The 15,897-nt window shown below is 47.8% G+C and overlaps 1 long non-coding RNA gene across 1 annotated transcript; it reads right to left on the bottom strand.

Moving 5' to 3' along the window:
• Positions 1 to 3,053: 3,053 nt before the first annotated feature.
• Positions 3,054 to 6,581, bottom strand: LOC120706540. The gene is made up of 4 exons (XR_005688344.1): positions 6,424 to 6,581; positions 6,242 to 6,321; positions 3,670 to 3,826; positions 3,054 to 3,453 (listed from the first exon to the last, which is right to left on the bottom strand). It is a non-coding gene; the product is annotated as an uncharacterized LOC120706540 (long non-coding RNA).
• Positions 6,582 to 15,897: the final 9,316 nt, after the last annotated feature.

Below are 15,897 nucleotides of genomic sequence, written 5' to 3'. Positions count from 1 at the left end.
CGTTGTGGAAATCGATCCCGCGTGCCTCACTGGGTATGACTACTCCCCTCCTCGCCTTGTCATTGCCGTCAACAGCCGCCTTGACATTCCTTGTGATCTGTGGGTCGATGCTGAGCATGGGAACCTGGGGGGTAGTGTTGCACAAATTCTGGGATTTTTTTCATTTTTATATTTAAAAAAAATTAAAATTTCAAAAATATATGGCGGTTTCGAAAAATTTCAAAACTATACCTCTGTCGCCCCCTGCCTGGGCGACAGGGGGCCTGTCGCCCCCTGGCTGGGCGACAGGACCTAAATGTAAACAAAATTTACATTTAGGTCCTGGCACCCGGGACGCATTAAACAGCGAACTTGTAAAATAGATATAAAATCGTAGAAAAATCGGAAAAATACAAACTCAACTGTTCTGGATTCTATGAAACAAGATCTACAACTTTTGTTATATAAATTTTTTCATTTGATCAATGTATCTTGCTCTATTTTAAATACTAGTTTAATGCACTTTTATTTAAATCTAAAGATCCATCCTTTGGATGCATGTTATCTTTGGCCAGAGTGTTGCATATGGTAAGCATAGGCTTGTACAAAATTGGTAGGCCCAGAAAATATTTCTAGAATAAGTTTTTAAATTAAATCTTGCAATATGTCTAGTTTAAATGAGTTATTTATCCATGCTGCTATACTGAGTTTTAGAAGCCATAACTTTTACAGTACCATTATTTTATTTCCTAAGAGCTACAAAAAAGTTTGGTAAATTTTATATAAGCACAACTAGACCAAATGAATTATTTCAAATTTTTCTAGGTATAAGAACTATTTTTCTTGATTTAGTGCATTTACCTTAGTCATAATTCATTTGGTCTAGTTGTGCTTATCCAAAATTTACCAAACTTTTTTTATAGCTCTTAGGAAATAAAATAATGGTACTATAAAAATTATGGCTTCTAAAACTCAGTATAGCAGCATGGATAAATAACCCATTTAAACTAGACATATTGCAAGATTTAATTTAAAAACTTATTCTAAAAATGTTTTCTGGATCTACCAATTTTGTACAAGCTTATGCTCACCATATGAAACACTCTAGCCAAAGGTGACCTGCATTCAAAGGATGGATCTTGAGATTTAAATAAAAGTGCATTAAACTAGTATTTAAAATAGAGCAAGATACATTGATCAAATGAAAAACTTTATATAACAAAAGTTGTAGATCTTGTTTCATAGAATCCAGAACAGTTGAGTTTGTATTTTTCCGATTTTTCTACGATTTTATATCTATTTTACAAGTTCACTGTTTAATGCGTCCCGGGCGCCAGGACCTAAATGTAATTTTTTTATATATTTAGGTCCTGTCGCCCAGCCAGAGGGCGACAGGCCCCCTGTCGCCCAGGCAAGGGGCGACAGGGGTATAGTTTTGAAATTTTTCGAAACCGCCATATATTTTTGATTTTTTTAAAAAATACAAAAATGAAAAAAATCCCAAATTCTGCCCATTAGAATCTGGCCTCGCCACCAGCAGCTGGACGGCAATGGCGGCCTGGTTCCCTTCTTTGGGCCGCCCCCACCAAACCCGTTCCACCCCCACCACCAGCCACAAAACGAGCCCATGTTTCTTGCGCCTCCTCATGCACCTGTGCCGCTGCCGCCACCCCCCATGCGCCCGCAAACCCCGCTGCTGGTGGGCCGGGAGCCCATCAGGCCGCTGCAAGCCACTCCACCCCGCCTCGCCTCGCCGCCCAAACCGCGAACTTGCTCCGACTTGTTGCCATTCTCTCTGCTTCCAAGCGTGTGCTGCAAAACCCCACCGCTGTCGCTGCTGCCGCCACGACTGACTCGCCGCCTGATGCTGTGTCGGACGAGGATGCTCCTCTTGCGCCACCACCCTCTCCCAACGTGTCCCCTGTGCCGGGCAACAAAAAATCTGCTCGCCGTGGCCGCCGTCCACGCGTCGGTGTTCAGCTCAGTGCTCCAAAACAGCTGCGCCAGAGCAGCCGCTCCGCTTGGCCGCAAAAGCTTCTGGCAAGTTTGTGGACTCTACGGACAAGGCTGTGCAGCTCAAGGCCCTCAAGAATGCTCTGGTGCCTTGCTCCTCCGAGCTCAAGAAAACTGTTGACAAGAAGAACCTCCTCGCACGCTCCAAGCTCCCCATTGCTCCTGCTGACCTTCGCCGCCTGGTTACTGCGGCAGGGATTGGGAGCAACACCGTGGTGCCGGCGCCGCACCCATGATCATTCCCTCCTTTAGCCGGGCCGGTGCTGGCGGCGGGTGTTCGCCGGCTTGTGGGCGGCTTAGCTGTCCCCTGTATCCTGTTGTTTCGTCTTTTCAGTATGTCCGTAGTTCCGTCGTTGTTGCCCCTCTGGTTGGGCCGTTCTGTTTCGTGTTAGTTGTGTTAGTTGGGCTCGTTGTGTTTGTTAGTTGTTTTGTAGATCTCCTCGAGGTCTTAGTGTGTCCTGGTGTTCCTGTTGTTGTTCATGGGTAAGCTGTTCAAGGACTTTGGTGTCGTGTCGTGGAATGTGCGTGGGTTGGGCGACCCGGACAAGTGTGCTATTGTTAAGGATGCTCTTGTTTCAGCTAACCCTGCTGTGATTTGTCTCCAAGAGACCAAGCTCCACCACATCAATCATTTCCAGGCACGTAGTTTCCTACCACCACACTTTGCGGACACGCTCAAATTCGTTTGCTCCTCTGGCACTCGTGGCGGGATCCTAACCGCTTGGAACGCCAACACCTTTAGGCTTAGTTTGGGAGCAACGGAATACTAACCCTGGGAACAAAACTTCCGAGGGGGATTTTTGGGGCATATTGAATCCCCGTGATTTCCCTGGGTGCTCTTCCCCCCTCCCCCGTTGATGTTTGGCAGCAAAGAAAGAGATCACAGGGAGACACCCAACAGGGAGACACCCAACACGAGCATGTGTTAGTCTAACACTGTTGGCGTCATTTGCTACGCTCAGGCCATCTCCTTCTAAACAAGCTCATGCATGGAAAAATTACAAAGCTTCAAAAGATCAAGAAAAATTCAGAAAAAAATAATTGCGCCCACATCACGTCTCTCAAATAGACAACTAAGGTCCACAAGAAGAAAATAGAGGCACCGTTCATCTGTTCATCATGAAAATCAAATAGACAACGAAGGTTGAGCATTTGAGCTCCTGCACCACTACTGTTCTCATTTCTCTAATTCATCTGCAAGGCAAGAACATCAGCCACTGAAGAAGTCTCATTGCTGGTAGCTGTTTAATGATAAACCCTCTTCCATCAACCAGTGGGTACACAAGCCCTACAGACTCATAGGGCCACAACAAAATTAAGACAGTAGGAAGAACTCAAGCACTACTATCTGTCATTTCAAAGTCACGAGCAACACTATAACAAACTTTCATCAATCTGCATTTGCTCCACTCCTGGCACAAAATAACTTCAACATTCTATGCACTATTTCCGGCAAGCGCTCTGTAAAGTAACACAAAGTAAGTTTACTTTAATTACCAAAGCACCGGTGAAGAACTAATGACACAGCTTCAAACCACCACCATGCATACCAATATTACTTATCTAAACACAAAATATAATGGTTATGCATTCAACTAATTAAATGCAACTGAACTGAATGTGCATATAGAAAATTTATCACCACATCTGAACTGAATATGTATAAACAAGCTTTACCATGGAGATAAATGAACAGGTACATTTACTTCTCTGGCTCTTTTTCATCATACATGGCCAATTGAAGTGCGGGGACCAGAACTAGAAATAATTCATCATCCTCTTCTTCTTCCTCTAACATGAATCTCCTAACTTCCTCATCCCAAGAGTCCATGATCTAGTATATAGATAATATTATTTAGTAAAGCCTAAAAAAACAGAACAATATTGCTGATATATATACAAAATAATTCATAAACTTGAAAATAATCACTGCTATATATAATACAGTTAGAAAATAAGATAGTGAAAATAATCACTGATAGCACAATATGAGATCACACAGCTACAAGATAATGAGATGATAATACCAAACAGTGAAGCACATAGCACTAGCACTACTAAAATGATCCAGGAAATTTTACAGCACATAGCACAAATGATATTTTGCTGCTGTTGGTGGATATTTTGCTGCTGTTGGTCGAGTAGCATGCATGGCTCATTCGATGACCATGCTATAGAGCTGCTATATATACTATTTGTTATTACACAATCTGAAACCAGGAGAGACCTGGTCTCTACCAATCTGAGCCTTCTCCTATGATGAGTCCTTATCTCCACCAGTGAGGAACTTATCCTATCTATATATTAGAGTTAAATGCACTGTGGGTACATGAACTTGTAGTGCTGTGTCAAATAGGTCCATAAACTTAGAAACCGGATATCTAGCCCCTCGAACTTGCGAACCCGTTCACCCCAGGTCCAGTCCGGTTTTGCATGGCTTGCATGGCACTGTGCGCCCGCGGTTTGCTACAGTAAACTCGAATTTGCTACAGTTACCGTGGTTTTGTTTTTTCTTTTCTAATTTATTTCGGCTGAATCTTTGAAAAATCATAACTCTTCGATACAACATCGGATGAAGATGATTTTTATATGAAAATTGTAGCCCTCGACGAGATCTACAACTTTCTAGTTTTGAGTTTTTCATTTGATGAAGTTAAGTTGCCCAAAAAAATTATACAAAAGTACAGCACCATAATAATCATGTACTTCTGCTTGTCGCACTAGAAAATTAATATATTTTTCTGTTTGTTGTCAAATGAAGACACTTGTATACTAAAATTTTAGTACTCTAAAAGATCTAGATTCTTAGAGTTTTAAGTTTTTATATTTGAAGTTGTTAAAATGTCGATAAAACAGTATAAAGCAGCATATTAAGTACGCAAAAGACGTTGAGGCTTTATACTATTTTATCAACATCTTAACAACTTTAAATGTAAAAACTCAAAACTACAAGAATCTAGATCGTTAAAAGTGTTAAAATTTTGGTATACAAAGTGTCTTCATTTGACAACAAATAAAAAATATATTAATTTTCTAATGCGAGAAGCAAAAGTACGCGATTATTATGGTGCTGTAATTTTATATAATTTTTTTGAGCACCTTAACATCATCAAATGAAAAAACTCAAAACTAGAAAGTTGTAGATCTCGTCGAGGGCTACAATTTTCGTATAAAAATCATCTTCATCCGATGTTGTATCGAAGAGTTATGATTTTTCAAAGATTCAGCCGAAATAAATTAGAAAAGAAAAAACAAAACCGCGGTAACTGTAGCAAATCCGGGTTTACTGTAGCAAACCGCGGGCGCACAATGCCATGCAAGCCATGCAAAACCGGACTGGACCTGGGGTGAACGGGTTCGCAAGTTCGAGGGGCTAGATATCCGGTTTCTAAGTTTATGGATCTATTTGACACAGCACTACAAGTTCATGTACCCACAGTGCATTTAACTCTATATATTATATATAAAAACCTTGACTGATCACTTGTTTTGTGTTCATCGAAACAAGTTCCCTAAAAAAAAGGAGCTTTGTGGCAGTGTCCAAGAGCCAAATTTTGAGTTCTCTGCGACTCTGCCCTTCTAATGGAAATTCTTCCTGAAGCTCATAATACTGTGTGAAGCAAGCTCGTCATACTTGTGGACTGATGAAAACAGGAACCAGACTTTCTATTTCTATGTACCTATGCGGGCACTAATTTTCCAGGTAAACCCAACGAATTCCAGGCTAGGTCTGGTCAAGCTCTCACCATTAGGTAGAGGCAGGCGGCAGGATGAGAAGCAGCTAGGGAGTAGGGACGCGCACACAACGGAGAGAGTCAGAGACGGGCACAAGGAGGCTAGCTACGAGATGAAAATTACTGATGCAACCAGAAATCTCGATAGTGTGGACAATGTAGTGACTGCAAAATTCGTGATGAAAATTTGTTGATAGCTAAAATTAATCCACAACTAATCCACGCGCTCAGCCCCCAGCCAGCCGCGCTGAAGACTGAACAAGAGCCGCATGAAATCCCGGACTGGTTCTCCGCCTGGACTGGTTCTCCGCCTCCATCCCTATCCCGACCACCTAATCCGCCACCAAATCCACCTGGTGCAGTCGCAGGTGAACCAGCTAGTGGCTAGGTGTCTCTGAGGCTCACAGCTCCCTCGCCGGATTCACCCCACCCCGGGGCGGCGGGCCGGCAGCCGGCAGCCAGAGCAAGCGAGCGAGCAAGTCGAGTCGGAGGAGAGGGAGGAAGCGCGTACATACCTACGAAGTGGCCCCGGAGCTTGACGTCAGGTCCCTCCCGGCCACCGTAGGGCTCCCCCAGACGTGACTTCTTGCAAGATCTACAAGAAACGGTGTGAGGAGAGGAGAGGAGAGGAGAGGAGAGGAGAAACCCTAGCAGGGGCAAGGAGATGCAGGGAACGGGAAGGGAAGGGGGGCATCACCTGATGCGGAGGGGAAGCTTGCCGTTGCGAGGTCGTCGGAGGAGATCAGGCGGCGGTGGCGGCGGCGCTCCCTCGCTTGACCTCGCGGTGCGAGAGGAGCGAAGCGACGAGTGCGGGACGGGGAGTTCTCCCCGATGTCGTAGGTCGGGCGCGGATCCACGGGGAAATTGGGCTTACCCGGGCAGCAAATTCGTACGCTACGGGCTTCCAAATGTGCATACTGGACTCCACGGGGACAAACTCCGCGTGGGCTGCCAACCCGGGAAGCGATGGGGATCCCCGCCGGGATGTGGGCTTCCAAACTAAGACTTATGCTCGATGGCTTCATTAGCCGACGCCACTCTCTCACCACTACTCTCTCTTCAAACGTTTCTGAACATCAATTCACCATCACAAATGTTTATGCCCCCTCCGATCACAGTGACTCTAAGGTCTTCCTGGAAGATCTGTTGGAGTTGCTGCCGCACATCAAAGGCTCCTCGATACTTGCTGGTGATTTCTACTTAATTCGCGAGGCCTTGGACAAAAACACCGGGGGCGTCAATCACAACATCTGCACACTCTTTAACGACATGGTTGAGCGGCTGGCTATAGTAGAGCTTCCTCTACTGGACCGGCTTTACACCTGGAGCAACAAGCGCCAATTCCCCACCATGGCGCGCTTGGACCGTGTCTTTGTTAACACGGAGCAGTGCCGCTGCTTTCCTGACTCCACGCTAACCACTCTGGTCCACCCAACCTCGGACCATACACCACTCCTCCTCATCATCGCCACTTCTATCCCAAAAATGACCCTTTTCCGTTTTGAAAACGCCTGGCTGCACAACTCCACCTTTCTTCCCTCGGTGCTCCCTGCTTGGCATACTGCTCCAACTCACGCGGACGCTGCTGGGCGCCTAGCCGGTTGCCTCAAGATGACTCGAGCTGCGGCTAAGGTTTGGGCTCGGCCTACAAGGGCGCCCCCTGCACTCATCCCAAATTGCAAATTCATTATTCTACTGTTCGATTTCTTGGAAGAATCTCGTGCCTTGTCGTCTCAGGAACTGGATGTGAGAAGCTGATGTCAGGACTGTCTTGCACAAGCCATCAAGGTGCGTGCGGCTTACTGGAAGCAACGAGGCAAGCAACGATCAATCAGGGAAGGTGACTCAAACACTCAGTTTTTCCATGCTCACGCCACGCAGCGGATGCGTCGGAACACGATCAAAGTGGTGGAGGTAAATGGGCTCCGGGTTACAGCGCACGATGGGAAGATAGCTGCTCTCACCTCCCACTACAAAAACCTTTTGGGGGAACCGGGTGCAAGCAATTTCTCCTTTGAACTCGGAGAGCTATATGCTGGCCGGCAAACTGCAAGCGCCGCACTGACTGCTGAGTTCTCTACCACTGAAGCACTGCAGGCGCTCCGATCCTTAAACCGGTGTAGTGCGCTAGGCCCGGACGGCTTCAGGCCAAGCTTCTACATGGCTGCTTGGGGCACTGTCGAAGCTGATGTCATGTTGTTCCTGCAAGCGTTCTTCAATGGGGTTGTGCAACTTGGCAGAGTCAACCGGTCCTACATGGTGCTGCTGCCGAAGAAGCCGGGTGCCGTTGCGGTTGATGCCTTCCGGCCGATCTGCCTTCAGAATTGCAGTGTCAAGATTGCAGCAAAAATGCTCACCACACGCCTGCAAAAAGAAATTACAGAGCTGATTGATCTGAATCAAACTGGGTTCCTGAAGGGCCGGACAATTGCTGAGAACTTCGTTTATGCCGCTGAAATGCTCCAGGTCTGTCACAAAAGGAAAGCTCCAACCCTGGTTCTGAAACTTGATTTTCCTAAGGCCTTCGATACAGTGAATTGGGACTGCCTCATGCAGGTCATGAAAGCAAGGGACTTTTCGCCTAAGTGGTGCTCCTGGGTTCGAATGTTACTTGAGACCTCACATACTGCTATCCTTGTTAATGGATGTCCGGGGCCTTGGCTCACTTGCAAGCGAGGGCTGCGGCAAGGCGATCCCATGTCGCCGTATTTGTTCCTGCTTGTGGCTGATCTGTTGCAGACTTTCATCAAACACAAGAACAATGTGCACCATCCGCTGAATCCTGCTGAGGCGTGTTCGGTGCTGCAATACGCTGATGACACCCTCATCCTACTGCGGGGGGATATTGTGGATGTTCAGCATCTGAAAGTCACCTTGGATCATGAGGGACCGAAAGGGCGACCAGAGGGGGGGTGAATGTGAGCCAATTCAAAATTCTTGCAAACCAAAGCTTTGGCTAAGTCCCAGAATACACACCCAACCCTAGAGTCCTAGGCACAGCGTGAAGCAGCTATGGAGGAGCTACACTAACACAAAAAGCCCTAGGAACAAGCAAGAAAAGGTGCGGAGGAAATCAGCGAGAAAAAGCAGCCGAGAACATGCACGGTATAACTCACCGGTTGATCCGACGCCAGGGTTTGAAGAGCGTCGGTTCAACCGATGACCAGAGCCGGCAGCAGAGAAAACACAGCACCGGTTGATCCGACGCAGCAGTTCGATCGGCGTCGGTTCGACCGGTTATGCAACACCGGATGATTCGACAAAATCAAACTTACGCGTCGGTGCAGTTGTCCAGAGATGCTTCAAAACAGACTTTGACTGCACCGGTTAAACCGACGGTATTAAAACCAAAACGCCGGTGCAGTTGCCCAGAGAGTCTGCAAAACCGATCACACAGAGCACCGGTTCAACCGACGTTAAAGAATTTCTATACGCCGGTTGAACGGGTGAAAAAGCGTGTAGGGATGCCTTCACCGGTTGAACCGATGCATATAGATCCAATGCACCGGTGCAACCAAGCTGAACAGTCAAAAACCTTCACTTCACCGGTTGATCCGACGACCTTGAACTCAAGCGTCGGTTCAACCGGCGCTAGCGAAAAATCCTGTCCGAGCAGAACAGAGTTTTTCCAGCTCGCGAACTTTGGAAAACCTGATGATTGGATGATCAAATCACGTCCAAAGAGGCTCAAAATTTGCAGACACGATCACAAAGGACTTGTGAACATATCCACGGAAGGAATCGACGAATCACTCCATGGTTTGGAAAGAATCGAAGAATTCCCGAGCAAGAATGGGGTTTTCTCTAGAACGCAAAATTGTCAATTTGAAGGAGCTCGTGAGTCCGAGGGTTTTAGCACTAGGCTAGATGAATTAGAAACACCCCAAGGAGTCACGAAATCAACAAGAACCAACTCCTCATCTCGTGCACAAGAATCGACAAGGGAAAATCGAATTCATCCAAAACGAAGCACGAAACGTACGAGATTGACATGAATTCAAAACCCCAGAGGGCACAAGGAGGATTGGGCCTCCTTTCCCACACAATCTCAGTACCAAAGTCTCGAGAATTCATACCTCTAATCCTTAATCCTAGAGAGGAAGGAGGGAGGAAGAGAGGGAGAGACAGGGAGGGCGCCAGGAGAGGAGGGTGCTGCATCTGGTTGCTGGCTTCTGGCGCACCGTGACTTGGCTGCCCTCCTCTCTCTTTTAACCCATTAACTCTCTAGACTAAAGACTAAAATACCCCTAGACTCAACTAGATACTAGAAGGCCCGTAGGGGCAAAACCGGAAAAGATACAAGGACTCATCCGACGGCAGAGGTTCTTTCTTCGAGTCGAAGTTTTCTCCGCGATGCCGCCAGTCGATGAAGATCCGGTTCGCGGTTTTGGGGGGGTCCGCGAAACCCGGGTAGGTGGCTGGTTTTGAGAAAACCGCCAAAACTTCACGCACGGGAAGATTCCCGCCTCCACGCCGTGGCCCTAGACGCCGTTCCCGCCTCGGCCTTCTGATGGCCCTAGACGCCGCCCGACGCCCGTCACCTCCTCGCCCGCAGCGAGGCCCTAGACGCCGTCGACGCCCGTCGCCTCCGTCAGTTCCGAGACCGACGCCCGTGCCTCCACGACTTGGCGTCTTCAATCGCCGTTCGCCTCCTTGGTTTTGTGGCGCAAACCAAGAAACCCGCCTTCCGTCGCCGCTTGCGCCCTCGATCCAGGAGTGGACGCCACAGCTGCCGCCCGGCCCGAGCTCCTCTACGGCAACTCTCCGTCGACACTTGACGCCCGTGTACCTGCAACCAAAAGACCAAGCGCACGATCACACCGCACGGTTGACAATTCACTCATCACAAGCAGAATAGAGTACTCAACATTCCTCAGATCAATTCTCGGCGGCTACAGGTCTTCTCATCAACTACCACAAGAGTACTGTTGTCCCACTGCACATGGACGAGGTGGTTATCCCCCGGTGCATCAACGTGTTGGGTTGCCGACGGGAAGGTTTCCCGTAAACGTACCTCGGACTGCCTCTTTCCTGTGACAAACTGAAACTACCTGCTTTCGACCCATATATCTGCAAAACTGATCGCTACCTGGCAGGCTGGCAAGCTTCCTTCCTCAACCCCACAGGCAGAACTGTGCTGATCAATTCGGTGCTGGATGGCCAATTGTCCTACGTCATGATGGCTATGTCTCTACCTCCTGGTGTAATTGCAAAAATTGACAAGCGGCGGCGCGGCTTCCTCTGGACAGGGGAAGGGGATGCCCACGACTCTAGCTGCCTGATTGCCTGGGATCAAGTGCAACAGTGCCGGGATCAAGGCGGGCTCGGGATCAGGGACCTGGCCGTTCATAACATCTGCTTACTCCTGAAGCTGCTTCACAAGTTGTACGCTAGTACCCCTTCATCCTGGGCCGCCTGGGTAGGTCAGCAGGTTAATCTGGCGTCTCTAACCGGCAACATACACGGTGCTCACTGGGAATCCATGCGCAGCCTCCTGCCCCTATACCAAGCAATTACAACTGTGACGGTGGGGGATGGCCGTTCTACATCGTTCTGGCAGGACGTCTGGTTTGGGGATGAATGCTTTGCTGATCGTTTCCAAGTGCTGCATAGTCACTGCAAAAAGGATGCTCACTCTGTGGCGGAGATTATCCAGGGGGGTCTGCGCAACAAACTCGTTCCAATATTGAGTACTGAAGCTACTGCGGAGCTCGGTGTGCTGCAAGCTATGCTTTCCTAGGTGACGCTCACAACCGGCAACTCGGCAAGGACGCGAGGCACTCTCCTTTCGCTGATCTGGAAGGGAAGCTGCACACCAAGGACTTATACGCGCTGCTCAAAACAATGGGCGCCAGCCCCGGATCCTCCGTCAACACTTTCTGGCGGAGCTGCGCTCCACCAAGAGTCCAGTTCTTTGCATGGTTGCTGGTGCATGAAAGAATTCAGTGCAGAGCGAATTTAGCAAGACGGAAGATCCTGCCCGACAGCACCTGCGAGCTCTGCTCCAAGGGTCCGGAAACGACAACTCACTTGATCCTTCACTGTGACTTCGCCTCTTCCTTCTGGAGGATTCTCGGGTTTGATGTTCCTGCCAACTTCGAAGCCCGCGACATCCGTCAGCTGCCCCGGCCACCAACTGTGCCGTGCGGCCAATATGACACCTTCCTCCTCATATGCTGTTGGCAATTGTGGAAACGCAGAAACGGTGTCATCTTCCGCCAGGAGACGTTGTCGTTGCATCAAACTCTGCAAGCCTGCAAGCAGGAAGCAAAAGCGTGGAGCTGTCGCCTGCCTTGCGCTGAAAAGGGCATTGGCGACCAATGGTGTTCCCTTTTTTCTTCGGCAATGTAAAACATCATGTAACACTTGTATCATCAGGCCATTTCAGGGCCACCTATAAATGAAAAAGAAAAAAATCAGGTGGGGGATCCTCTCCCCCTCCGTTGACCCCTCAAAAAAAATAAAAAGAAGGTACCATCTGTTTGGAAGAATCACTTTGTCAGTTTGTTTCTCCGCACCTCTAATACATCAGATAGATACAGCCCTTAACCGAGCACATCAGCAAGCAGAGAAATGAATAAAACTGAGTAACTGTCCAGCCTGAACAAGAACTCGATGTTGTGAGCAGAAAAATTAAACTACCGAATTGGCGTCTTCGCTTTTGTTTGACGGGAACATCCCTGCTCTTCTGAAAACTTCAGCAGTGACCCCATGCTAATCTCTTTGGCTCCTTGCTCTGCTCCCATCTCCAAAACGCACTTGCTGAAAACTTCAGTAGTGCTGCTGCCTGCTGCGGCTCCCACCGCAGCCATGTGCCTCCTTCCACCCAACCTCTCTCTCCTCTCGTCTCGAGTCCGCCCGCAGCCCGCTCCGGTGGAAAAGCGCCTTTCCCGTGGCCGCCGCAGCGGTGGTGGCGCGCGTAACCGTGGCAGTCACTACTCTTAATACAAAGATACGCAGCTCTCCTACGTGTTTGAGAAAAAAAAAGAACCGTGGCAGTCAAGTTACCGAGACTGTGTATCCATAATGAGTTTTGGGACGACACTGCCGCACTAGAACTGAATGTTGCTGAAAGTGGATACTACTTGAGTACTTGTGCGTCTACATACATATGATGGAGAGAAATTTGCTAGCCCAAAGTCAGAAGATCAAGAAATCGGAATGTGGCCCAACATTGACACGAAGCAGTTCCTCTGCAGCTCAGCGGGACTCTCCCACTGACGTGCAAGCCCTATGCCCATAGGGTCCGCACGTCAGTAGAATAGTCCCTGCAGTAACTACATAAAAGCCTACAATATTTTTTTGCACAGCTAGTCTTTACTTTCTAGCAACAACAAAAAAAAATCAAGAGGAAATCTTATGGCGGGGGGCAGGGCCTGGCCCCTGTGGTGCTCAAATTTACACTGAAAATTTTAAATTTGAGCAAAATATTAAATAAATTAGCACGGTTGGCCTCCCTAATAATATGAAAATTGAATTCCTCGCAACGCCCTGTGTTATAGCTTGTATGGGGCGGACACGGCCGGCGCGTGTAGGTGGTGGCGCGGCCAGGGGCTCGTGCGGGCAAGCGGGCGGCGCCTCTGCGGGTAGGCGGGCTGCGACAGTGCGGGCAGGCGGGAGCCACCCCTGCTCGCGATGCAGAGGAGGACGATGGGCGGATGGGCCCAGGGGCAATACAGGAAAAAAGAAAAATACAAAAATACATGGTCTGACACATGGGAGATGTATAGAATGGCGTGGCTGTGGTAGATGGAGAATTGTAATGGCATTTTTCGAATTAAATGAATTTCAATAGCGTATCTCTGATGTGAGAAAATTGTAATGGGCTCTTTCCAAATAACCATTTAAATTTTCTTGGAAGGATCATTCACACACAGATCGAGGGCATTGTTGATGGAATGCCGAAAATGAACCGTGTCATCAATCGTGAGAAAATATGTTATCATATATATTGTCGAGACTGTGTTGTCAGAGAATAATTTTGGCTAGCACGAAGTGCGGCGGAGTAAAATATTGCGGTGTGTGGATCCTTCTGGAGTTGGACCGCCATGCCACTAAATATTTTCACTTCACGCATGTATTGACTCCGCCATCGGTAGGGAATTCGATCCTTGTGCTGCAGAAGATAAGCACAGGGTGAAAAATATTAATATTAATATTATTATTATTATTATTATTATTATTATTATTACTCCATTCGTTTCAAATTATAAGACATCCCAAGAATCTTGGAGAGTCAAAGTAATTTAAAGTTTGACCAAAATTATAGAGAGAAATATAAAAATTTATGATATCAAATTGATGTACTATGAAAATATAACTAATAAAGAATCCAATGGTACTTAGTTTATATAATAAATATCATTACTCTATTATATAAATTTGGTTAAATATAAAAAAATTTGACTCTTCAAAATTGTTGGAATGTCTTACAATTTGGAACGAAGAGAGTATTACCATACTGGTTGATGGATCAGAAATCAGATCAACCTGAGGACATAATTATATTCTTTACGGGAATTTAGTCCACGGCGCGTGGCGGGCACGCGACGAGACGGAGTCAGTAATGTGTGTGCTGGCACTTGGCAGAGATGGATGAGCTTTGCCTATAGTTCGTGCAAGTGGGGCAAATGTCATTGCTCACATTTGCAGCACCTTTGTTTACTGAATTTGTGCCTTTCAAGAGTGTACTTGGGTCACACGGTGGTTTCATGCAGATTTTTACCGGGGGCTAGCTAGCTAGCTAGTTCCTCTTTTTGAAAACGTAGCTGCGCTTCTGTTTTTTGGAAGAGAAAACTAGAAGGAACAATACGTACCCGTATCTCTTTTCAAGATGCCAGATTTTCAAGATGAGTATGAGTTGTTGATAAACGCACGTCATCAGAAAATAGAATCGCAACACTATCTATTTCTGATATATAGTGGCACTAGTACTGTTCCAAATCGGTAGTGCAAGTTTTTAAACAGGTGCTGACACACACGATGCACTATTCTACACATACCAGCCGTAATCATCATCATCACAACTTAATTATTAATCCGCCGACGCGTGTTCAAATTAAACTGCAGACAAACACCACTTTATTAATTTAAAAGGCTGCAGACAGACCATAGTGATAAAGATCCTGGGTCGACCGGGTCGAGGAACGGGGTCGAGAGTCGAGGGTCGTCACTTTATAAAATTGTGGTACGAAGGGGGTATACCTCTATGGAACGATAAAAAATTATGTGGAACGCGACTCTGATTCATCCGGGTCGATGCGTCTTTAAAAAGACAAAAACTATATATATATGTGTATATATATATATGTGTGTGTGTGTGTGTATATATATAACTATGTGCTAATCTACACCCTAGGTGTAGAATAGCATTCTACACCCAGCCACATCAAATCAGCCCACTCAGCCACAACCGAACCGAACCAGCCCACCAGCTCCCACCCCGCAGGCCCACGCCACCCCCATTCGCGCTCACCCCCCCCCCCCCCCGGCCCGGCTGCCCCTCCTGAAGCACCCCGAAGGCCCGACCCCCACCCACCCCACGCAAAACCTAATCCAATCGCGCCCCTCCAGGTCTCGGCGACGGAAGCGCGCCGCATCCCAGGCGGGGGACGGCGGCGGAGGCGCGGCCGCAGCCCGGTGACGGGATCCCAGGCGTGCGGCGGCGGCGCGGCCGCAGCCCGGCGTCAGGATCCACTCCCGCGCCCTCGAACGGCGGCGTCCGGAACCGAGGTATCCCCCCTAGCGCCCTCGACCTCACAGCGAGCCGAAGCTCGGCCGGCCTGGACCCTCGCGGCCTGGTGCGCCCCCGGAGGTGTGAGAGGAGTCGCCCCTGCTAGGGGTGGGGGAGCGCGGCTTGGTGTGAGCGCCACTCGCCCAACGCGCCTAGCCCCCATTTTTTGCACATTCCACGATGAGCGTGCGTTTTTCCGCTGTGCAATCCCCCGATTCCGGAATTTTCCATGCAATTTTTTTATTCTAATTCGATTTTTTGGGCGCATATCGTGCAGTGTCTTGCTAGTGTTTGAACAAGCAATCCAGTAATCCAGTAGTAATCGGTAGTTAGACTTTACTGAATGCTTTTGTTAGGATTTCAGCACCAATAAGTAATTTGTTAGACTTTACTAGATTTAGTATTTTTTTCGAGATTACTGAGTGATGATGATTTAAA

Source organism: Panicum virgatum, chromosome 5K, assembly GCF_016808335.1.
Source record: "Panicum virgatum strain AP13 chromosome 5K, P.virgatum_v5, whole genome shotgun sequence".
In the NCBI taxonomy this organism is placed as follows: Eukaryota; Viridiplantae; Streptophyta; class Magnoliopsida; order Poales; family Poaceae; genus Panicum; species Panicum virgatum.
This window is presented reverse-complemented; position numbering and strand designations above follow the sequence as displayed.